The sequence below is a fragment of the Macaca nemestrina genome, chromosome 4 (assembly GCF_043159975.1).
Source record: "Macaca nemestrina isolate mMacNem1 chromosome 4, mMacNem.hap1, whole genome shotgun sequence".
NCBI classification, from domain to species: domain Eukaryota; kingdom Metazoa; phylum Chordata; class Mammalia; order Primates; family Cercopithecidae; genus Macaca; species Macaca nemestrina.
The window spans coordinates 153,050,439-153,076,562 of record NC_092128.1 but is presented as its reverse complement, the minus strand read 5'-3'; the positions used below and the strand labels follow the sequence as shown (position 1 = coordinate 153,076,562).

The window sequence follows — 26,124 nt, the reverse complement described above, 5'->3', positions numbered from 1 at the left end:
TCCTATTGCTCGGATGAAAAAGGGGCCGGTCTGTACCTGAGTGTTTGCACCGCAGGGTCTGGTTCCCGGTGAGTGACATCCACAAGACTGCAAATATCAAGTGCCAGTCGCCGCGAAAAGCGTTTTCCAGCCCCTCCCCAGGGCCCCGTCCTCTCCCCAGTCCCTGCCGGCTCCTGACTCCCCCACGTCCCGATGCCCGACCCCAAATGGGTGCTGCGCGGCCGGTGGAGCAAAACTTTCAGTGCCCACAGCTTTTGCACTTGGCTTTGTTTTTCTCCCTCTGTTGGCTTCTGTTTAGAATACAGTGGTGAGCTCTGAAATAGAGAAAGAGGATCTGCTGAATCGAAATGACCTTTTGAAAAGAGAGATGGGATCTCTTGTGAAACGAGCTTTCCCTCCCAAATCTGGGCTTCCCTCCACAGGTCCCCCCACCCCCAAACCGGTAACATACCCCTGCCAGCTAGCATCCTTTTCTTTTGAAGTATGCTGGTCTTAAAACCAAATCACCCCCCTCAACCCAGAAATAACTATTTTAATATGTCCTTTGGTAAAGTCTTTAAAACACATTAGTGAACCGGTTTTGCTAATGGTAGTTTTAGGAAAATTAACTTTGTTCGTTAGCTGTATCTTGGAATACAACTATCATGGTAAGGAACTTGGTATTCTGAGATTGAGGAAGATGAGAGCATTAAACTTAAATTAGCTGTATTCTGTGTCCTGTGAAGATGATTTATGTGTAGTAACATGACTTAAGTGTAATAACATTTTAAAGGTCTGAGCTCAAAACTATCCAATAGTTTAACAACTAACTCATACTTTTTTTTTGTTAATGCTTATGTAACGTTATCTAAATTGTGCCCCTCCACCCCCCTCCAGCTTTCATAAATGCTCCCTCTTATGTTTTACTACATGAAAACAAATTGCCGTATTTCTGGTTAATTTAACTCCTCCATTACTTGGAACATTTTCATTTCACTTATTTGTGCTTTTTGCTTAATGACTTACTCTGGAAGAAAAGCATTTATTAAGTCATTTTGTACAGTGGGATCTGTAGATTGTCAGAGAAACCAGGTTCACGTGCAGAAATCTAAATCACTTAGCACGACCTTTAAAATAAAAATGGTGTTTATTAAGTTTTCTTTTTTTAAACAGTGACTTGCATTTTGCAGTAAGACCCATACGTTCATACATTTGAAGATTCATGCCCAGACTGAAATGGTGGGGGAAAAATCTGCCAGTGGCTTTGTTTTGAAGTACATTACATTGATTTCAAGTTTTCATCAGTTGCAGTTTGAAGGCTATATAAAGCATTGCAGTTTTACAACTGAAATGTTAATGAAAATACGTTTAAAAAATATATTAAGGCAACAACCAAACTTTGTTAGGGAGGAATATTTTATTCCTTTTTGGCAGTAAAAACATTGGTACCTGTTTTACATTTATATGGTTTATGAAAGTGTACAGATCTTTTAGTGTAAAATTTCAAATAGGTTGTTGCAAATTTTGAATTCATTGATGGGTTTCTGTTCTCTGTGCTCTGTGAAATGTGTAATATATCCATCATTTTTTATATCATATTGAAAATTCATATTACAGAGGAGATGTCACCATTTGACAAAAGCTCATGTATCTTGAAAATGAAAATTCTGGTGCTATTATAAGAGATATCTGATGGGATGATGAGTTGGTCATACGCACAGGAATGCATTCTCTTGAATCTTATCGGATAAAATGTAACATTCTAAATGGAATAGTTACCATTACGTTGGAACGCCTCTTAAGTACCATATGATTACATTGTAGCTAGGTGAAGCCATGCCTAATTTCTCTGCACCTCATTGTAGGTAGGCTAGGTCATGTATCTTGAGAAAAAACATGTGCAACATTGATCAGTAAAAGTTACATTTGTATAACCTAAGTTACAGACCCTCTATGTAACTGATCATGATGTGAACCGCCAGGTTCAAGTCTTCCAAATGTAACTTTAATATGCCTTGGAGTTTCTTCTATGTGGTGATGAGAATTTCTGAGTTGTATGCTCTGCTTATTGGTGTGTGTTTAATTGCTTGTGACTTCCCCAGATTCCTAAAAAGCGACATCTTTAATTCTGGAAGGCAGGTGGCAACACATGCTTTTCTTTATGCCATCTACCAAGGAGCCAGCTGTAAGTGGTTTGGAAGGATGACTTCTGAGGCTAAAGACGTATAAGCAATCATATGTGCGAAGTCCGTGGTGCGTTTAGCTTTACTGCTGAACCCTTTACAGGCTTACTAATTCTGGCAGTGTTCAGTAGAACTCCTAGATTCAGCTTGCATTCCTCAGGCCTAGAGAGGATAGGACTGTTCTTGTCAACTTCTGCCATGGGGCTGTTCATAGTCCTCAGTTTCTCATTTGAAATTATCTCCACTTAGACCTGTGGTTCTCAAGCTTTGGTATGTGTTAGAATCACCTGGGGAATTTGATGAAACTGTAGAGAACCTACTCTTCCATGAGCCACATTTGCTTTCCATGTGATTCTAATACACACTGGAGTTCGAGAACTACTCACTACCTCGTGTTTTCCCCCATTCCAGACACCTGCCGACTTCCTGGAAACCCTCTAGCCCAGTGTTTCTCCAACTTGGTTGCACATTGGAATCACCTGGAGCTTTAAACCATACTGATGCCTGGATGGCACTCCTAGAATTGGTTGTAATGAACTTGAGGTTTGATCTGTGCATCAGGATGCTGAGAAACAACCTCCTCCCTCTAGGTGATTCTCATGTTTAGCCAAATTTGAGAACCACTGCTCTGATGCTTTTACGTGAGACCACATTACTTGATTTCTCTTTCATGCCTTCCTGGGCTTATTGTCCTCCCCCAAAAATTCCAGTGACTTTTATGGACCTTGGGCCTGTGTTCACTTATACTTGTTCCAGGTTCATGATCTCAAATTCAACAGAGTGCACCAACTTTTCACTTACGTATTGTTTATTCCTGCTGAAACTGTTGAGCCCCTGCTTTGTGCTGCCTGAGGTGTACATTGGAATCACTGGTGAAAATTTAAAATATAGTCATCTGGGCTCCACCTCAGACCTGCTGGTTCTCAGAAGCATGCATTTAAAAACTCCACAAGTGATTCTTGTATGTTTGTGTTACTTTTTTTTTTTTTTAATCCTTATGTTGGTTAGTCCCATAATCTCACTCAATTTCTCTGCCACCCTTAGCCTGATTTTCTGTGGTCTGGGTCACTTTTCTCAGGCCAATTCCCAGCCTTGGACAAGTCTACTGCCTAGGCTTTTCTGACACTTGTTTCCTGGAGTGTTGAGTTCACTACAAATCTCACTTCCTTTTGGGCCCATGCTGCTTTCCATTAATCCAGAAGTACTTTGCTTCCCCTCCTTCTAACCCTCCCTTTACAACTTTGTAATTTGAGTTTCAGCTGGAACTTGAGTTCTAGACTCCCTTACTTGAGTATCGTTTTAATAAAGAGTGTTAGCTTGGTGAGTGCTCAGATACTTAAATTTTATTAGGCCACTGGGTATTTAACAGACAACTGGTCTCTCGGTTGGTTACTGTCTTCTAAATCCAACAATAAGCAGTTCCTACCCTCTATGCAGTCTGCGTAGCCACCTGTAGCTGTCCTGTATTGAACCTTTGCGTGCCAAGCACTAAGTGCTCATTGATTCTTCACAGCAGCTCCTGAGAGGTAGATAGCATTTTTGTTCTCATCTTACCTATGAGAAAACTGAGGCACTCAGATGTTAACTAACTTGCCTGAGGTCCCAGGACTAGGAGTGGTGGTGCCAGAATGAAAAGTCTGATCCGGAGTCTGAACATAACTTGAGTTCATAACCCGTGGGCTGGAGTGTTTCCCACGTAGCCTCTGCCTTTATAAGGAGAGGGAAAAACGGGCAGCAATCAGATCTGTACCAAAGGGAAAGACGGTGGTTGACATTTTCTAAATACAGTATTAAGTAATCTGACCTCAAGTTTTAGATTCACCTAATTTACAATTATGATTGCAAAATAAAAGTTACTTAATTTGGACAATAGAGATGAGGAATGTATGTAACCCCTTCCGAATGTATGTAACCCCTTCTACCTATCCGTCTCCTCTAAGAAAGTGACCGTCACATTTTGATGTATTCCCCTACCCCCCATTTTTCTTTTACAACATAACATGAATTCCAGCTTCATGGGTTATGGTGGTCTGTTGGCAGATTAGACCACCCCAGAATGGACTACTGGGAGTGTACCAACCATTTCTTTGAGGAACATTTGGAAAATTCTTTTATCTGCACTCAAGTGTATGAGTTTGAGTCCTTTAAATAAGGAGGTGGAGTTTGAAAGGTACTGATCTTTTATTAGTTTGCCTTAGCACACATTTTATGTAAATAGTTAAATTTAGGCTCTATACTGGGGTTTATACCTAACCCGAAGTTTCCTGGGCCCTCAAATATTGAGGTAAAACAACGTGGAAGGCTGCAAGTTAAGTGGGTAATTAAGTGATATCAAGGAAGACTGTGTAGTTTAATTCTCCACACCAGTTGCCTTTATGTTATTTCTATCCTCAGAGCCCCTGTGTTGCTTGTATTGGGATACATAGGATTTGGTGTCTATGCTGGCAGAGGTGTCTGGCATGTAGTATCCTTCTGCCTGCCGGCCTTATGGTGCCCCAGAGATCAGAATGTCAGCTGACTGAAACTAGAGAATGGAATGGACACAAAGTGAGGATTCTGATTAGGTCATGGCTTAAATTTCTCTAAGAAGTAAAGAAAGCGGTAGTTATGCGAGTAGACCTTCAGGTCCAAATGTATGAAAGTTGAATTAAGCTCAAAGTGGGCAATGAAAATCACATTGAAAGGTGTTTAAAGAAAAGGGTTATTTACAAAAGAAAGCTGTTGATGTTTTGGTATTTGGTTGAATACTCCTGGTAACCAATTTGATTAAATACTCCCGGTAACCATTTAATCTAAAGTAACCGAGCATTTTAGTTTGCATAGTTTCTAAAATGTTATTTTGACTTCATTTCTGTAAGGCATTATCTTACATTTCCCCCTAAGTATGTACACTTCTGTTTTAAAAAAAGGGCATAAACATTCATATCCATAATCCTGAGGGAGGACATATTTTGTCAGTTGGGACAGCAAATATGGCACCTCCTGCCATCCTATGGTAGCACATAGAAATAAGTTACAAGTTTTTCAGTGAATCCCTGAAATGCAGAAGTCTGTCACAGTAGGATACCTACCTGCCAGTTATTGATCCTATACCTGAGATCTGTTCTGGAGAGGTTATTACTCCTAGAGTTTCTATAAACAGTGTTGCCACTAAATCCAAATACAAACATGATTATTATGGGAGCATTGCTTTAGGAAACCCTTGTTGATGTATGTACAATTCTAGTATTTAGGTGGTTGGCCTCCTGACAGAAAGCTCAAAAGCCAGAAACTCATTCCACCAGCCTGGTCCCAATCTCCTGTGGGTACTGTGGGAATGAAAGCATTTTTTATAAAGCTTTCCTAGAAACATGGATATGGTAAATGGAAAAGACATTGGGCTAAGTGTCAGTAGGCCTGGTTTATACTTCATTCTGTAACTACCTTGCAATATGAGCAACTCTATTAGTCTCTCTGAGTCTCTTTTCTCACCTATAAAAGGAGGGGTTAGACTAGATGTTCAAAATTGTTCTGCTCTGTTTCTCTGATCTTCTGTATGTTGTCATCCCTTCTGCCCTTTACTAGACTCTGCATGCGTCTCCTCTCTGGGGATTCTGTAACTCCATGTGTCTTAGCTTGGAACCTAATTTTTTTCATTTTACTTTTCTCAGAGTATTTACAATGTTGAAGACAACGAAGATGCAATGTAATATTTCTTCTTAGGTGCTGCCATCTAACACATGATATATTTACTGTAGCCTAAAAATGGTTCATTGTCAAAATTTCAGGTTCTGTAAAACAAATTAGTGCCATAATTTATCAGTATAAGCCTGAAATTTGGAGAAATAAATTTTCTTAAAATGTGAGATGCTTATTTACATGGCTAGAAGAAGGGCCAAGACTAATAGAAATCTGGAGGTAATTAATGCAGTGGGAAATTTAAAAAGATAAGAGAAAATAGTGATGGATGAGAATGTTTATGTTTACTGTACAATGACCATCAGTAATTAAAGAGATTAGTAGATGTTGTCTGTTTCTGTACTTAACCTAATGTTATGTTGGTTTAATTGTCTTCATTAGGGGCTTTTAGTAAAACAAAGGGTCTTTAAAATTAACACAATAATTTTTCACTTTAACAGGCTTAACTGGCAGTCTATTGATATACAGACAATGTCTAGTGAAGATAACAGCTATCAATTAAATAGTCCAATTTCTTGAAAACAGATATGTCAGTCAAGTAAATCTATTTTTGATTTTTGGAGATTAGCTTGATGAACATGGGCTAAGACTATAGTTTCTGCAGTGTTTTTGGCTTTGGTTTATTTTCAAATATATATGTTTTTTTTAACGGATAAGGCTAGCTTTAGAGTCGTGGGTTCATAGAATGGGCTAGACCCTGGGGCCCATATTGTTACGTAGAATTAGCCTTTGTGCAATGTTTGGTTGCCTTTTCTCCATTCTAGAACTCTCCACTGTATTCTAGACCTAATTCTTTACCTTGAGAGGGTTGGAGGCTCTCAAATATGTAAGCTTAATTTTACGATGATGAATGGTTTTTCCAATCAGAAAAAAAATGTAGGGAAATAACCACGTAATGACTATGGTGATTTGGGGAAGAATATGGATACTTGGGGAGCTCTGGTAGTTGCTTTTATTAAGAATAGTTGGTAGCAGGAATTTTAGCAACCCAAGCAGGCTAGTTAGAATATATTTCAGATTCGGAGTAAGGAGGGATTTTGTATCACAAGTGTACAACCTATCATACTTAACTAAGGGCACTCATCTCCACAGGGGGTAGCGTTTGTGGGTCTCTGTGGTGTGATCCTTAATTTATTTTGTGTGTTTGTGAGCCTGTTTTCAAAGTGAAGGTCAATTTTACCTTCTCTCTAGGCGTTAGGTGCAATGCAAAAAGAAGGAAAGAGATTTTGATATGGTATGACCAATCCCTTTTGTACAATGGATGTCAGTGTTGATTTTTGTACACGAACCACCAGATGGCAACAGAAAAAGTTTATATAGGATATAATCCATGGTTTCCCCAGCCAAGTTTTTTTTTTTTTTTTCCCATGATACACCACTTTTTAGTATACTTAGGTAATATGTACAATTTCTGGCTAAGAGCAAGGCGAATTTGTAGTACCCAGCTATGTGAAATCAAAACCAAGTAATAGAATAGTGGCAGAGTGTCACTAGAAAAAGATTTTTTTTTTTTTTTAACATGAGTGGATGTATAAACTGTTCCCAAAGGGAGGAAGTTTCCAGAGATGCAACGTTGATTTATATTATTGTATAGTCGTGCTTTTACTTCTGATTTTTTTATTCAGCATTTATTCAACTCTTACAGTAAGCTGTAATGATTTGCAGAACATAAAAGAAAACATGGCTGTTACCCTAAAACATTTTATGTAACACCTTTAAAAGGAAGAGATACATGAGTTTACAAACATTAAGCATATTTATGTATTTGCCGGCCAAAGGTATTTTTACTTTATGTAGAATTTGTTTTATTTTTGCCTTGTAGGCATATTCCCTTTTTCTAAGCCTGTTGTTTTGGCTCTTCTAAAATGGTTATCTTAGCTAAAACTCCTGGTTGCAAGCTAGAAACTCAGTCTGAACTACTTAAGTAAAAAAGGATTTTATTGGAGGAGTCCTGGGGTATCACAGTATAACTAGGAGAATTTCTTTACATTTGGAAAGTTTAGTATTCACTTCTACCTAGGGAATAACTAGAGCCACATGCTCAAAAGCTCCTGGGTGCTGTCCTCTTGGCCGTTATCTCTCAGTTTGCTTCTGTGTCTGTGCTGGCATTCTTCTGGATTCACTGGAAATTGCTTTCTCTTTGTGGCTGAAACCCAGCTGTCACCACTCTTTGCATTCCTATTGCTTCAGACCCTCAAATAAAGATTGACTTAAAGCTTTGGTACTGAGTCCAAAATCTGTGAAATGATCAGATTTGTATTTTAAACTCATCTTGAGTGGGGGTGGGGGGAAGCATTATTGTTGTTGCAAAATTGAGAATGGGTTGGAAGAAACCAGAATGAATGGCTGACTGTAGATGGGTTGGGCTGTAACAACAATTGAGGTGAGAGAAAGTAGCAGCTTGGGCTAGGTGGTGGTGCTGGAGATGGAGAGAGGTAGATGCACTAGAGAGAGATTTAAGAGGCAAAAAGTACGTGGGATTTGGTCATAGGTTGGATATGGAAGATGAATGAGAAAATATGAAAGGTGGTGTCCAGGTTTCTGGCTTGCATGACTAGTTGGCTAGTATAACCGTTCACTGAGTTTGGACCACCTCTGTTTGGGCAACATGGTCATTTTGGTTTTGAATTTATTAATGTAAGGTACCTTTGAGGCATCCAGACAGAGCTGTTAAGTTGTTTGGATACATGAGTTTTGCAACCAGAGGAGGGTCTGGGCTTTTGGTATAAATATTTGTGGAGACCATATAGCATTCTGTTTAAGAGGATGGGCTTGGCATAAAATAAAATGAACTTAACCACTTGCTAGCTTTGCATCCTTGGGTTGGCTACTTAATCTTCTTTAATCTCTACTTTTCTTATCCCTGAAGAATTGTGTAATGATTCTACCTGCTTCCTGTAGTTGTTGCTAGGGCTGATTGATATGATTGTAGGTAAGGTGTATCCAATAAGTGTTAGTTGTTGTTCTTTATTCTTTTGTGTAGAGGAATCCTGCCTTATTCATCTTTTCTCTTCCTGTAGTATTAGGGAGTGATGAGTTACAGTAGTAGAGTGGGGAGTATGGACAGTTGACATGACTGGAGAGGTATTATAGTAATATTAACCTGGCTGGGATATAACCTGGATAAATAGCAGGGCAATGGGGCTGGGGAGAGAGTAGAGTGATGGAGATGAGTTAGGGAATGGTTGTGATAATATAGAAATAATATTTGAACTGCAGTAGTATTGGAATGGAAAAATTGGAATGGTCAGTCTTGCTCAGAGAGGTAAATAAATGAGTTTTTTGGATTTGTTGATTATGTGGGTAATGGTGATCTTTTTGAGCTTAATCTCACTGGAGTTCTAGGAGTATAAAGTACATTGAAGTTCATTATGGAATGGATGGGTAGGGAGAAAATGGAGTCAACCAGTATGTTGTTCTATTGAAATTCTCAAGGAAAGAGAACTATGGAGGCATTTGAAATGCATAGTGACAAAAATGATCTTAAAATGCCTTGGGAATATTTTTTCCAAATTTGAAATCTATTATTGAGGCTGGGAAGAAAGTTGTCATTTGGCAGAATGGTAAGTAATTATCACAGTTCTTTGAAGTGATCATTTCTGTTTCATATGTTGTAACTACTGGAGACTTCTAACAACATTGTCCCCAAAGCTGAATGTGGAGGACTCCCTTCACCACCCTGCTATAAATACACAGAAACTGTGGACAAAATATAAGAAGAGCAAACAAGTGTTTCTGAAGTTTGAAAGACCAGGAAATCCATAGGTGGCATCTACGAATAGAAAATTCAGAGCTCGGGCGTTAAGCAGGAGCTCAAGGCCTGTGGTGGTTTCTGATCTAAATACAGGCTGCAGTGGCTTAGTCTTGAGGGTCTCCTGAAGGAGCAGGAGACATGGCCTTGGGTCTGCTTAAACTTGGAAGGTGGAGTGAAGGTTGTCTAGCATCAAACCTTGAAGGGCTTTTCCATCTGTGAAAAGAGACTTAGAAAAACTTTACCTACTGGTTTGGGAAAGTATAGGAAACTTGCTGTACTCCTGGGGTTGTGATAATTAGGAATAAAAAAGGGACATCTCAGCTCCAAGACTGCACCTAATAATCGGGGTGGATTCAAATTTAATGTTTCTTACAGTGCAACTAACCTTCAAGCTGAGACAAGTTAGCACAAAATCTGGTCTAGAACTATGGAAATGAATAGAGCCCTCAAAAGTAAGTGTGAAACTGACATGCAGAGCAAACTAAAAATCTGAGACTCTTGCAGAAGAAACAAGTCATGCTAAAGATGAGCTTGCAATACAAAAATTGCCCAGCCACACAAGGAAATGAATCACCATGAAGGAGAGTCAGCAGATGAATAGTATTCCAGGAGGTTGAGATGATAGGACATATGAAAGACATTACTTGCTTAAAATTATGAGAGGTGAAAGGGGTAAGATCATAATGAAAGAACATCACAGATTAGAAAAATAACATGGAGTTGGAAAAGAACCCAATAGGACTTCTAGAAATGAAAATAATGGTCATTAAGTTTAAAAAAAAGTAACCTCAATGGACAGGTTAAAGAGCCAGGTAGATATAATTGAAGATAAAAACTGTATTGAAAAATCAATAGAATTTTAAAGGAGATCTGAGGAAATTGCTTGGAATACAGTAATAAGGGATAAATAAATGGAAAATGAGTGGTTACGATTCATGAACTTCAGGATGAGAAAGTCCCATATGACCTTCTGTGAACTTCTAGAAAGAGGAAATAGAAGAGAGACGCTATTAGAAGATAGAATGGCTGAGAATTTTTCATAATCAGTACAAGTTCTGCCTGAGTTCTTAGTTTCAAGAACCATAGTGAACCCCACACAGGATAAATAAAAATAAATTCATACCTAGACATATTTTAGATGAAGCCTCAGAAAAGAAGAGGAAAGCAACCTGAGGAAAGCTGATGTCTAGACTGGCAGGCATTTTGTTCATAGCAGAAGATGATTGAATAATATCATCAAAGGCTGGAGGTGGAAATCCACCACCAACCTAGAACTCCATGTCCATAAAAAGTATTATGATAGTCAAGAGTAAGTGAAATGGGCCGGGCGTGGTGGCTCATGCCTGTAATCTCAGCACTTTGGGAGGCCAAGGTGGGCAGATCATGAGGTCAAGAGATCGAGACCATCCTGGTCAATGTGGTGAAACCCCATCTCTACTAAAAATACAAACATTAGCTGAGCATGGTGGCGTGCACCTGTAGTCCCAGCTACTTGGGAGGCTGAAGCAGGACAATCCTTTGAACCCCGTAGGTGGAGATTGCAGTGAGCTGAGGTTGCGCCATTGCGCTCCAGCCTGGCTACAGAGCAAGACTCCGTCTCAAAAGTAAGTGAAATAAAGATTGTAGATAAAAAACAAAGTTGATGATTAGTAGTTGGAACTACTAAAAGATGCACTTCAAAAAGAAATTGAAACCAGGAGTGAGGTACAGATGGTTAAGTGCTAAATGATAGGAAGCGGTGTTGCAGTGTGCCCCTTAAATTTATATGTAATTGCTTTGCAGTTTGAGAAGTGTCAGCAGTCTCCATTACAGGTACTCATACTGCAGTGTGTGAGCGGATTAGCGAGAGTGTAAGTGGGGAGGGGTTTGGGAGATGTTGGTCAAAGGATGCAAAATTTCATTTAGGAGGAATAAATTCAAGAGATCTGTTGTACAACATGGTGACTATAATGAATGATAACGTGTTTTATTCTTGAGTTGCTAAAAGTAAATTTTAAGTATTCCACAAAAAGTATGTGAAGTAATACATATAATTAGCTCTATTTGGCTGTTTCACAATATATATGTGTTGAAACATGTACACAATATATGCAAGTTTTTGTCAAAATAAAATTTAAAAATGTATGCGAGCAGGAGTTAATTCATCCAGTGCTTCAGTGAATAAAGTGCTGTGTTAGCAGTATAGTGATCAATAACAGTTCCTTCCTTCAGAGAGCTTATAGTTTATTAGGTCATAGACACATCAAAAAATACAGCGCAGATGTGCGGATGATAAGCCATACAAGGGGATTCAGCATCTGGTAGATCAGTTTAAGTAGGACCCTCGCAGGGATACATATAGGCAAGCCGTGTTGGAATCTGGGGACTCAGATTGGCATGTGGAAACATGAAGTGAAGGATTCAGGTGGAAAGCCACTGAACAACAGGAATGAGGAACCCAACACCTAGATCAGAACAGGATTCTTGCCAAAGGACCAAACATCAAGACCTTCATATTGAGCCAAGACATGCCACGTGACCTTTACATTCTGAATTAGGGTCTTATTGTCATAGTTGTAGGAAATGCGGACTTGGATCTTGGCCAGCAAAGAGCTAACTCAAATGTGCAGGATAAAGCACTGTTGAGAGCTGAGATAAAGCATACACAAAGAGGCAAATGGTTGAGATAGAGCAGCTCAGTGGATGAGAGTTAATGACAGATGAGATTGTAGCTATTTGCATTTTTGTGGCAACTTGATGTGATTGGTTGGTGCTCATCAATTCCTGAATTTTGAAAATTACTTAAATCTCTATCATGGAGTGTTATAGTTGGAAAGACAGAGGCCATCAGCATCTCTAACTTTGCTGTTTTCTGTGGAATCAAAAGCGTGAAATATAAGTTGTGTCATGCTTTTATATAGATGAATACTTCATGCAATTAAAATATTATAATCTAGCATTTTATTAGCTGTAGAGATGCCTTAAGAGGTTTTATTTTAAACCCGCAATTGCTTTACTTCAGAAGTTGCTCTTTCTTGGGTGAAAAACGTGCATTTCATCATAGATCCTATTGGCAACAAAAACTTTTTTTTAAAAGCTAAACCTTATTTGACCTGTGAATTGTCCCACATCAGCCAGTGAGTCCTAACCCACTCTGACTTTTTCCTTACTTTAGGGAGCAAGCTGGGTTGGCTGGAGTCCTGCATCCCTATCTGTATTAGTCAATAGCAGGTGACCTTGACAAATGGTGAGGACCCGAATGCTTCTGGTGGCTTTCACAGTGGTTGTTGTGGTACATGAGAAGACTACCATGTTGGTATTACAAAGGATGTTGTGGAAGTAGCTCTAATTGACATGGAAGGATTTCAGAATAGATTAGGTGAAACATGAGGTTACAGAGCTCTTTGTAGAGTGTACTAGCTTGTTTTTATGGAGTGCTTTTCTTGGCATCAGTCATTGTGCTACGGCCTTCAAGTTTGCAGTACCATACATCCTTACAACCCGATTTTATAGATGAGGAAATTGAGGTCCAGAGAAGTTCAGATCACTAACTTCATAAGTGGTGGAACTGGTCTTTGAATGCACCCGTGTCTCTGGAGCCCTTGTTCCTAGTCCTCTCCTATGCCACCCTCTGTACATGACAAGCCCTTCCTGGGAGTTTCCAAGTACCAGCTTTCTCTGACATAGGGTCACGCATGCACATGCAAGTAGAAAAGAGTGTGGAAGTGGCATATTATAATACAGATAAGAAATTACTGTTTTATAATATGATGCAATGAGTATGATTAAGAAATAGACCAGCCTACTTAATGTGCTTATCTCTGTTATGGGGATTTCTCTTTTTTCCTGGATGTTCTCAGTTTTCAAACATTAAGCATTTATAACTTTTTAAAAATTATGAAAGCAATTAGAATTATTTACCATAATGTATTATCACTGGATTTTAGGAGGAATATGGTACTAAAGCTGTTTAGTGGTTCAGACTGAGAGTGCATTAATGAGGACCTGGGATTTTGTTTGTTTCCTATTTAAGGGAACTGAAATTATTGTTTTGGGCCTTATTTTGTTCATCTGTTGGAAAAAGGCATGCCATATTTTAAGTTATAGGCTCATTATAAGAATAAAAAACTCCTTTGAAAGATGGATTGATAAACACATTTGTTGCATCGATTTCTGGTTAGTGCTGTTTAATCTTTATGATTCCAGTGTCAAATTCTCCCCACAACTCTGATATAGAATCAATTCATACATTCAAGTTAATGGTAGGTAGAATGCATAAAAAATTTGAAACATGAAGTTGTAAATGAAAATTAGGAGTAAATTTAAATTTAAATATACATACATTTTGTATTTAAAACTTTCAGTACAGTCGTATACTACGTAATGACATTTTGGTCACTGACAGACTGCATATATAATGTTCCTGAAAGATTATAATTCTGTATGTTTTTGGTACCTTGTCTCAGTTCAGATTTGTTTAGATACATAAATACTTGTGTTATAGTTGCCTGTTGTGTTCAGTACAGTAACATGCTGCACAGGTTTATAACCTGGGAGCAATAGGCTGTACCATGTAACCTAGGTGTGTAGGAGGCCATAACGTCTAGGTTTGTGTAAGTGATGTCTGTGATGTTCACACAATGACAGAATTGCCTAACAGTGCATTTCTCAGAACATATCCCCATCATTAAGTGATGCCTGATCTGTATATTCAATATAATATAAATGTAAATTAGAGCATTACGTATGTATGCTGTAGTGTAGTAGGCAACAGTTGGGTAGCGTCTGGATCACAGAAATGTGTCACTTTCTGAGAATGCCCTGGTACATGTACATAGCAGGGGCCTCACTGGCCATTTTTCTGCCCTGTCATCTCTTGGCCCTTTTTTATGGAGCTCTACAAATCACTGCAGCCTGGAACTGGTTCTTGCCCATCCTGAGTTTTGGATGTTCAGTTTCTCCTGAAGTCTACAGTATTTGTTTTCCAGTGTATCCCCCTTTTTTGCTTAAACTAGTCAGAATTGCTTTTTTTGGGCAAATACTATTTAAACCTTTTAAAAAGGGGGTCTGGGTATGGTGGCTCATGCCTATAATCCTAGCATTTTGGGAGACTGAGGTGGGCAGATCACTTGAGGCCAGGAGTTTGAGACCAGCCTGGGCAACATGGCAAGACCCTGTCTCTACACAACGTACAAAAACTTAGCTGAGTGTGGTGGTGTTCACCTGTTGTCCCAGCTACTTGGAGGGCTGAGGTGGGAGAATCACTTGAGCCCAGGAGGTCAAGTCTGCCGTGAGCCGTGACCGCACAACTGCATTCCAACCTGGGCAACAGAGTGAGACTCTGTCTCAAAAAAAAAAAAAAAAAAAAGCTATGAGGAGATTGCTTAATAAGCATGACTAGCAATTTCTAATCCTATTTTAAATATCAGATTATAGTAATTTTAAAAGCAAAGTTTTTAAGGCAAGCAAAGGAACATGTATTGATTACTGAGTATGTTACACAATTACAACAAATGAAACTGGCTGCCTTGTGTTTTGATTTTCGTTTTTATCTTTCTGCTTTCCGGACTAATTGGGGAGCAAGAATTCCTTTTCCTTTCCCTGTTTCCTTTAGATGGTTCTGCCCCTTCATCTTCCATCCTCATTTCTGTAGCCTGACTTTGTTCTGTAGCTGTGTGCTATTCCCTGGAGGCCTGCCAGGAGGGGATTTTCTTCTGCTCATTCCTCTCCCCATTCATTGACTGCCTTGAAGTGGCCTTTTTTCCTTCCCTACCTGTATTAAGATTTTCTACTTGCACACTCTTCTCCCACGTTCACAGGAGCTGGTTTTTCCTTGTTGTGCATGGAAGCGCCTTGGGTTCATGTTTAGGATATGAGCATTGTTGACAGGCACTCTTAACAGGTGAAAACATCTCAGAAGGATGCTTGATTAAAATAAGTATTTTGTTGTTCACAAGCCTCTTTATTTGGCTTTGGTAAACTAGGAGGCTAAGGTAACCTGTCATTCCAGTTTTTTTTTTTTTTAGTTTTTGTGGTTATATTTTATTATGCAGTGCTTATTTCTTATGAAAAAATGAGTAGGTTAAATTCATACCATATCAAAATGTAGTAGCAAAAGTCTCTACTTTTCTGATCCTCAGCCCCCTAGTTCCCCCGCTTGAGGCTATCACTGTTTCCAGTTCCATGAGTATTTGTTCAATGATATTTTATGCATGTACAACTTTTTATGTCTTTCCTTGCAACCCTTTGACATTATACAAATGGTTAGCATACTGTTAGCTTGGAGGCTAGTCCCAGCACATTTTTCACCTATATTGTGTCTTAGAGATCATTTCATATTAGCACATATGGGTATACCTTGTTACAAACATGCACACACAGAAAATATGCTTTAAAGCCATCTGCTGTAGTGCATTGGCATTACAACATAATGTCATGAGTCACAGAGCTGGATTCAAATCCTGGCTCTGCCATTTCCGAGACTGTGACCTTGGGCAAGTTGAGTCGCTTGTCTGTGCTCCAGGTGCTCATTTGTAAAGCAGAGTTAATCTCTCTCTCACAAGGTTTTTGTAAGGATTAGAGGAGATAATGTATGTAAAGTATTTAGCACAGTGTCTTGCTTAATAAATCATAGCTATTGTACTCATTAATTTATCAGATCAAATGAACCCCTAATGTGTTTCTCCTTTCTCAACTAAAATACACAGAAGGCATTACTTATTACTTGTTCTGTGACCTTTTTATCTTGCCTTGGTTGTCCTTTTCTTCCAGTTCCATAGTTTATCTTCTCTCCCACATCCCTCCTGAACCTATCCCCAACAAATGTTACATATTTCTTTTACTTTTTGAGGTTTCTTGGCCTGTTGATGAATATATTGACCTAGCATAGCCCTTGCCATTGCATTAGGTACCATCATTGGTGGTTTAGTAGTAGAAAAACTCAATAGAGAAGGAATATTTTCTTGGTGATGCTCCAGAGTGAATTTAATATTGACAATCAAATGTATTCAAGTCACTAGACAGGATGATCCCTTTTGTGATTGGGATTTCAGCTGGGATAGAACTGAGATTTGGATACAGATGGTACCTGGCAGACAGGAATAAATGTGGGGCTGAAATGCCACAGAAGCAGTCAGCAGTGTGGGCCTATCTGGGGGTGGCCTGAGGAAGGACATTCATGAGGGAGAGTAGGTGGGGATGGGAAGGACAAAAAACTGCATTGTTAAATTAAAATTTGCATGAAAACTCCGGCAGTGGGGCCTCACAGAGAATGAATGATATGCAGGGCATGGTGTATGTATGTGTGGAAAATAGAAAAGTGTGGTGCCTAGAAACTAGAAGAACTGTCTCCCTGGGCTATTTTAACGTTCGGCTTCAGAGTATAAGCAGTTTCGCTGTGGGAAGCCCCCAGCCTTTTCCACAGGGGAGGGATGGCTCTCATTTGACACAGGTCTGCCAAGCTGTCTCGCTTCGAGGAGTAAGGATTGTTGCACCTAGAAATGCTTGCGGAGGGTCTTGTGATGGGTTGAGTGCCTGTAAGGGCATCTGGGGGTTTAGACTGGTGGCACTCAAGGTATTAATTCCTGATCAGTGTGTTCCCATCTACACCCACGGCTGGTGTGGCCTAACCAAGCTGGCTTACCTTTTAGAAGTTTCTTTTTATTATCTCCTGAAGAGTACATGCTCTGGCTTCTTGGCCTGGCAGGCTTTCATTACTTACTGATACATATATGTACTCTTTGATAATCTGTTTTTGTCCCTTGTAAGTTTCTGCCATTGTATGCTGCAGTGATGAAGGAGGGTCTGTTCTCCTCTCCCAGGGTGTCTCGTGATGGCCTGTGTGTGTCTGGTCTGTTTATTGCCAACTCAAGTACCTTTTTTGCCATTCCATCATGAAAGAAAGAAAAATGTAGCATTTTGAAATACATTTGAAATGTTCTGTTTAAGGATTTCACTTTAGTTATACTGTTTCTACTTTATATTACAAATCTGGTTTCCTCTTCCATTTGCCTAAATCTAACCGTTTCTTAATTTTTTTTTTTTTTTTTTTTTTTGCATTTGCTTTTCTGAAAATTTGAGCATTGAAAGAGATGGCAGCTTGACCATGGACCAGGGCTTTCTGAGAATGCGAAAAAATGAATTTCACCTTGCCTAATAGAATTGCCTGGATGTGGTGGAGGGATATGGTGAGACAGAATCACAATTCTTCTACCTTCTTGAAAATGTTCTCCCTGATTTACTCCTCCTTTCCCATTCTCCTGATGTGTGGGTTTTGGAAGCTCCGGATGACTGTTTCATACATACACTCCCCTCTCCTTCTCCCCTGCCCGTGCTTCCCGCTGCACACATGCGCTGAAGGAGGTGAGCCTTCTGGAGACCTGATTCTATTTTCCAGATATCTTTACCATCCTTTGCAGTTACAGCTTTTTTTTTTTTTTCTATTTTTTCCCCCTATCTTTTATAAGTTCTTGTATTATACATACTTTGGAGATAGCTACAAGTAAAATAAAAGTATATATTGTTATATAGACTAAGAACTCCTGTTACTATAGTAACATGCTGCTCTTTAGCAGTCAGAATTGTGTATTTCGGTGTCAGAGTTCCTTGTTAAAAAATTAGCCTTAATATTGATTTCCTCCTGCTCACACCCTGGTTGGTATATGAAAACCCTAAAGGTGAAGCATTTTTAACTAACTTTTGTTCTTTACACATAATCAGAAATCAGACTAAATCCATCTGTGATGCTAGCTCATGGTCTTTCTAGATTTTAGCCAAAGATCTTGTATGTTTTAAGCAGCTGACCTGTTTTAATATTAATCATGGCCATCCCAGAATAAGTCCTACTTGACACAGGGCATTTGTTCAACTACTTATCTTTGTTAAAAAAGAAAATACCATAAGACCAGTCATATCTTGCTGGATCTAGAGTGAGACCCAACTTCATAATGCAGTGATAACAAAACAATGTTTAACAATTTTGGTATGTCTCAGGAATTGGAGAAATTAGTATGTTGGTACTGTGAGGAAAAATATGGGTTAAAAAAAAAACAAACCCCAGCTAGGACTCAGCAGTCTTAATTTAAACCTTGTGCTTGACAAAAATTGAATGTTGCCTGTATACTCCAGACACAATCACGAAGCTCTTGAAGTTTCTGTATTTTTCTTCTGAAATTTAACTTCTGCTAATATAACATAGGATTTGTGGATGTCTTGCAGTCGTAAAATTTTAAGATATTTCAGTGCTTATCAACTGAAGGCTCTTGAAATGAAAAGTACTGCGTGTATTCATCATATGTGAAATAAAACCTTTTTGAAACTAAAAATCCTTTAAAAAATTCACAAGCAAGATGATACTATAGAATTTTTTTGACAGATTTCTTAGAAACGTCAAAATCAAAGTGAAGACAAGTTGGAAAATCCTCTTTGATTCTGGTGGGTCACTTAATTTGAGTTGATTTCTTCAGCGCACATAACGTTTCTTAAAGTACAGTACTAATGACAGAGTCCCAGGTGGCCAGCTTTGTGAGCCGTGACCTTTGGCCTGTTGTACTACCTCTGGCTCTAGAGACTCAGCCTAGGAATGTGAATTGTGTGAGAATATGTCAGAACCTGGCTTCCTGTTGTAGGAACTCAATGCACTTACTTGGTTGATACTGAATTGCTGTAAAAATCATTGACATGAATGACAAGTTGTGCTTTTTTCCCCAACAGTTAGACATTTTACATATAGTATCTGAAGTTACTTCCCAAAGAAACATTGTTCATGTTTTGACAAGTTATTTTTTAAACCTGGTATTTAATACAATAAATATGGGTTGGTTTCTCTTCCTCCTCCTCTTCCTCATCCTCCTCCCTTTCCTCCCTCCCTCCCTCTCTTGCTCTCTCACTCTCTCCTCTCTCTCTCCTCTCTCCCTTTCTCCTCTCTCTCTCTCTGTTTCTCTCTCTTTTCTCTCTCTCTCTTTTTTTTCTCTTTCTCTCTTTTTCTTTCTTTTCTTTCTTTCCATTGTAAACATGTTTACAGGATTCAGAGGTCAAACTGTAGCAGAGTGTATACACGGAAGCTCTGCTTATACCCTTGTTCCCCCAACCTGTTTGCCCTCTCCCTCTACAGGTCATTTTTATTAACTTCTTTCTTTTTAAAGTATTTTTTTTTTCCTTAGGTGCCACACAGCATCAAATGAACTATTTTAAAGTGAGTTGAGTGGCGTTGAACACATTGAGTGCTGTGTGATCACCACCTCTAGTTCCAGAACAGTTTCATCCCCCACCAAAGGAAGTCCCATGCACATTAAGCAGCCCCTAATGACCATCCACCCATGTTCTGCTTCTGTGGATTTATGTATTCTGAAAATTTTATATGCAGGAATAAGACTTTGTGTCTGGCTGCTTTTGCCTGGCATGATGTTTGAGGTTCATCTGGGTTGTGTATGTGTCAGTACATCATTTCTTTTTATGACTGAATAATACTCCATTGTGTGTATGTGCAACAGTTTGTTTATCCATTTTTCTGTTGATGGATATCTGTGTTGTTTCCACCTTTTGGTTATTGTGAATAGTGTTGCTGTGAACATGTGTGTGTTTGAGCACCTGTTTTCACTTATTTTTGGTATATGACTAGGAGTTGCATTACTGGGTCATATGGCAATCCTGTGTTTCACTTTTCAAGGAATCACCAAACTCTATTCCACAGTGGCTGAACCATGTTCCATTTCCACCAACAATGTACGAGAATTCCAGTTTGTCAGATTGTTGCCTACACTTTCCTTTAAAAAAAAAAAAAATTCAGTGGCATTCAGGGATCTTTATAATCTGAGCTTTGTTTTCCTTTGCAGTATAATCTCTTCCTGGTTTCATGTGGCATATGGTAGTTCTACTCTTTTGCTTCCTTCTCCTCACCTAATGTGTTGTGCCCCGCCCCCTTCACTCCCCCACCCCCCCACAAGACTGTCGCTGCCTCTGTTGCCTAGGCTGGGGTGCAGTGGTGTCATCACAGCTCACTGCAGCATCTACCTCCCAGGTTCAAACAGTCCTCCCACCTCACCCTTCCAAGTAGCTGGGGTCACAGGTGTGTGCTGCCATAGCTGGCTAGTTTCAGTTTTGGTTTACTCCTGGACTCAGGCAAGCCGCCCCTCTCGGCCTCCCAGAGTGCTGCAATTACAGGCGTGAACCAATGCACCAGACCAGGTTTTGCGCTTTTGTTGGCAGGTCCCTTTAACTGTGATGCTGTCTCCTAGCCCCCTTCCCCCACTCCACCTAGGGCCAGGCAAATTTCAATTCATTTGCTTAGTTTCAGTCTTCACCAAGTCTGTGAACTTCAAAAGACAGGATTACTTTATTCATTGTTACATTCCCTGCACCCAGCATGGTCCCTGGTACCTAAGGGGAACCCACTTCATGTTTGAGTGAATGAATATGTTGTGTAATTCTTTTTTCTTTATCACAATTGCTGCTTGTGCCTATCGAATTTCCAGAGCTTGCTGTGAAAGATAGGAAGAAAATATGTGGTAACATTGGCCAGTGTTTGGGCCATAAGATGTCTAGAGGTTCTAGGGAAAAATACACTTCCAAACTCACTCACATTACTGGTCATGTTCAGTTCCTGTGGCTGTAGGACTGAGGCTCCTGTTTTCTTGCTGGCGGTCAGCTGGGGTCACACCCTGCTTCTAGAGGCCAACTTGCATTTCTTTTCATGTGCCCCACTCCATCTTCAAACCAGCAATGGTGTATCAGGTCCTTTGTATGCTTTGAGTACTTTTGAGTTACATTTTTAGCTGGAGAAACTCTTGATTCGTGTACCTAGATCAGGTCCACCTTAATAATTTCCCTGCCTTCTGGTTAAATGTGCCGTAGAATATGACGTCACAGGAGTGAGATTTCATTTTTAGTCACAGGTTCCAGAGTTTGGGGCAGAACATTTTTGAATTCTGCCTATCACAGTGTTCACAGTTTAGTGATCTGTAGCTAGATTGGGTAAAGGTTCTTCTTTAGCCAGTGAAATGTCATCTTCTCTGTCTTTTGATTGCAGAGTTTCTATTACCTATTTTCATTTCTTTAAGCCATTTGGTCTCATATTCCTCTGTGTGTTACAAGAATTGTATCACATGATCCGTCTCATGTAGAAGTAAGCATGAGAGAAATGAGTGTAAATGGGCTGTTGGCCCTCACAGTAAAATCTGGTTATCTATTCTAGGGAGATACTCATGTTTTTGTTTTTCACATTGCTGTTGTAGGGTCAGATTCATTTTTCATGGTCATTTTTCTGGTCCTCTTTTAGCATTTGAAATTGAGTAGATTGTTTTGATTGTAAGAATGTTTTATAAAAGTAAATTTTTATTAAAATGTATATATGGAAAGGAAGACAAATAGTATATTGCTTGATAAATTTTCACAAAGAGACATACACATATAAGTAATACCCAAATCAAAGCATTAGAATATTTACTGTTACCCAGAAGCCTTACCTACTCAATGACTCCCTTAAAGGCAGTTTTTTGCTTGCTTGTTAATTTGATGAACTTTCAGCCTTTGAAAAGTAGGTATAAAAAGCCGATGTGTAAAATGTTTGGAGTATGGGATAAGAATAGTCAGGAGGTAGCTCTTGGAAGTTTGTTTGCTCCTGAGTATGGGACCTGGTGATCAAAGATGATGTGGAACTAGATACTTTATCTTCCCTGTAATAGGAAATACACTCCCATTTTATAACTGTAATTTTTGCACTCAAAGCAAAAGTAGGCTCTTACTTTTGCTGTTAAAATAGAAACTGGAAAACTGTTCTTTAGAAAAGTCATCCTAATGGGTTCAATTTGAGATGGTTGCTGGTTTTTGTATTTTTATTTTTTTGACCAATGCTTTGTTTTTCTCCTGTAATTTTATCAAACCTATGCCCAGAAAAAAGTAAAGGGCAAGATTTCAGAATCTGAAAGTTCTTATGGTCACACGTTTGCACGAAAGTCCTCCCATGCTTCATTTTTCTTAACGGAAGGTAAACTTTCCATGTTGAACTTTTCTTTATTTTTAACAGAGGACAAGCTTTAGGAAACTGTATTCAAGCCACATATTCAGTGGTAGACTCTGGTGGTGGAACAGCTATTGGTTATGTTTCTCTGGAACTGCATTTCTCGTCACTGTCACCAAAAGCATCCTAGGTTCCCTGGGAAGGAGATCTTAAAGTTCTCTCCCAAACCACTTTTTTGGTGATGCTTCAGTCTCATAGGTGATGCTTAAAACACAGTTTCTGATGTGGAGATTTGAGATCTTACAACTGTAGACCATATCTTAAACATGGAATACACAAGGATTCGTGATCTGAGCATTAATAGCCTGTTTTTTCCTAATTGCATGTTTTATAGTAATCCTAACCTTTAATATATAATATCCTAACCTTTATATTTAACATCTTAACCTATTGCTCTGTATTCCTTTAATGCCATGGATTATTGTTTACAATTATAAATAAGTAATTTTACTTTATATTTTCATTAATATTCAACGAATACCAATTTAAGGAGAGAAACATAGATATACTTTTAAAAGAATTCAGGCATTGCTCTTAAAATTTTTTATTATCATAAGCATGTGAAGCTCTTTTTCTGTAATTCTAATTCCCAGGGACCAAAATGATGATTAATTACAGACAATAGGTTTATAAAAGTAACTGTTTCCATCGTAGAACTGTCATAAAAGATTAAAGGATGTATCAACACAATGAACCAGCTTCCTGTGTAAAATTATTAATATAGCTAAATAATATAGCTTTATGTCTGTTATAAAAGTATCGGAAAAATTGCTGGATAATGTCTTACAAATTTTTTACAAAGTACATAGATAGTCCTCAGTTCTATTGAATTTCTCTGACATTTTGCTCAACTGGTTTTTCCTGTGCAGGAAAATCTTAACAGGTTGTTGTTGCAGGAAAAGTGGTGTGCTTTTAGAAACCATGACTAGGCTGCCTGAATCAAACATCCTCCCTTCGAGAGGCCTAGCAAAGACCATCTCACTTGGTAGTATCCGGAGTACACTCTCATAGGGATAAAGAGCCAACCAAATAAAAGGGCAGACATATACTTAGCTGTATCTATCTATCCGAATGTGTGTACATACAGTGAAGCTACTGTACAGTATTTCTTAATGTAACTTAACAATGTGGTTAGTTTCTTGCCTCCTAATGGCTTAGTAAAAATGGTACTTGTTCATTGCAAATTGTAGAGTATATAAAAGTGTAGAGAAAGTAGAAATCAACAGAAATCCTTTTACCCAGAGATAACCATTGTTAACATTTTGGTGAACATGTTTCTAGAAATCTCTATGCTTATATACGTATGTAAAAGTGTACATATCTAATGGGATCAAATTATATGCTGTTTTGTATTCTGTCAGTCCACAACTTGCCCGTTTTCAAAACTGTAAATGTAGATAGACATTATTTTCAGTGGATGTATGCTCTTCCACTGCGAGTAATAGTTTAGTTTACTCTGATATTGCTAGGCATTGAAGTTGTTTTGGTTCTTCATTATAAACTATGCTATGATGAATACGGTTGTCTGATAATTCTGTTAGTTTAGGGTAAATACTTTGAAGTAGGATTGCTGGCTCATAGAGAATGTCTTATTCCCTACCACAGAGCTGCCCTTTGGAAAGGTAGTGTTAGTTTACACATCCACTGAGTCCCCATTGCTAGATCTTCTCACCAACACTACTTTCTAAATTATTTATTTCAATTCATTTATTTTTTATCTAATTTTTTATCATGGAAAATGTAAATACATGCAGTGGTAGAATATGCATCCATCACTCAGTTTAAGTAATTTCAACTCATGGCTAATTTTGGTTCATCTATATCCCACCTGTTTTCCTTCTTTTCATTTTGTGAAGCAAGAGGCTTCTCAGGCTATCATTTAACCTGTGATCCCTCACTTTTATTTACATCTGTTTATTACTGAAATTAGTATTTTTAAAATACACTTATTGGGTACAAAGTGGCTATAAACTTTAATAGTGAGTTAATTGATTTTCTTCCTGTGGGTTTACACCAATTGCAAAAGTGTAATTTAGCTCTTAGGTTGAATAATTTTAAGCCGTCAGATGTAAAGATAATGTTCAGTTCCAGAAAGATAACCAGACTATGAGCTGGTCTGGTAGCATCTGCAGTGTTTGATCCTGGGTGTGACATCTTCAGAAGAACATTGACAAATGAGCATTTCCAGAACAGAGTGACCAGCATGGTGACATTAGAGAATGGTGTCACACAGGGAATGGTTGAAGGAACCAGGTGGGCATCTTCAGTTTAGAGAAGAGAGAAATTGAAGGAAGAGGCTGATGAATGGAGACAGCTATCCGCAGATATGCCATGTGGAAGGTTTCAGGGATAACAAGGAAGAAGCTGCTAATTAAGTAGCAATAAATTTTGTCTCCTCTCTGGCTGCTCACATTTAGCTTTTACTGATTTTATATACAGCTGCTGGAAGCAAGCGACTGGTTTTGTGATTAAAATGATGCTTTTGGGTTTCTAGAAAACCCTGAGATGATCTTTGTAAGGTTTTACTTCACATACCCATCTCTCCAAACAGGGATTTAGCGTTGAGATTTAAAGCAGTTTTGCTATATAAGAAAATATTTTTCAGTAGAGAAAAATAATATTCCAGCTGAAAGCTGCCCAGTGTAGGCCCGGAATCCCATATCTGTAGTTCCAAAATAAAAAAACAATTCTGACAGCAGAATGTTTCATAACTCATTTGGAAGCAAAACTTGACCTGAACAGCTATGTCTTTATTTATCCTACTTGATGTGAATATTCATACATTTCTTTGCAGAAATAGTAATGTGTTTGATTACGGTATGCTTTTCCGTACCCCAGGAGTATTATGTAATGCTGTAATTACCCATCGAAAACTCAAGTCTGAATTTTTAACACTTCTGGCACAGAGGGTGTCTGTACCTATAGTTGTTGTTCTGTCGTATGTTGAATGATAGGTGGTGTATTTTGATACCCTATCACTATGCATGTGTAAAAATGCATGTGCTTTTCCTGTTTGTCCCTCTGGAGGCTGTGAAAATTAGATTACTATGTGGAGCATATTCAGAATAGAACTGCCTAAAAATAACGTGTTACTAGTATGGCATTCTTATTCTGTGCGTGTTTAACTTTCCGCCCGAAGATAATTGGGAAGAATAATGTGGAAATCTGTAGTTGAAATATTTTAACTGTTGAACAAAGAAATGTCTTCCAGAGGCAAAATGACAAATGATATTTAAAAAATATTTTCACTTTTTCCAATCTGATTAGTACATTATGGTGTTATTTTGAATTATTTGAAATGAAGTAATGTATCATAAAAGAGAAGTAGGCTTATTTTAAGGTCTACATTTATGAGCTCTTAGAATTTGCTTTTAGACATATATTGAAGTTGCTTATAAATGATGATGATGATTTCATTTTAGATCATGCTAACATTCTAGTTCAGATGATCTGGGTTGCTTGTATTTGTGTGGCAAGACCCAAACTTCACACAGAAAGGCAGGTAGTATGATTTTTAAAATATTTATTTATATATG

At 38.5% G+C, this 26,124-nt stretch overlaps 1 protein-coding gene and 1 long non-coding RNA gene across 6 annotated transcripts in view; one reads left to right on the top strand and one right to left on the bottom strand.

Moving 5' to 3' along the window:
* The window catches only part of LOC105483388 (sidekick cell adhesion molecule 1), a 960,109-nt gene that overhangs the window by 614 nt on the left and 933,371 nt on the right, over window positions 1-26,124 (top strand). The window lies entirely within an intron of this gene.
* LOC105483383 (uncharacterized) overlaps window positions 1,880-26,124 on the bottom strand; it is a 52,045-nt gene continuing 27,800 nt past the window's right edge. Inside the window, exon 4 of the long non-coding RNA XR_011622635.1 lies at window positions 1,880-3,869. This is a non-coding gene — a long non-coding RNA (uncharacterized lncRNA). The remainder of the gene's footprint in view (window positions 3,870-26,124) is intronic.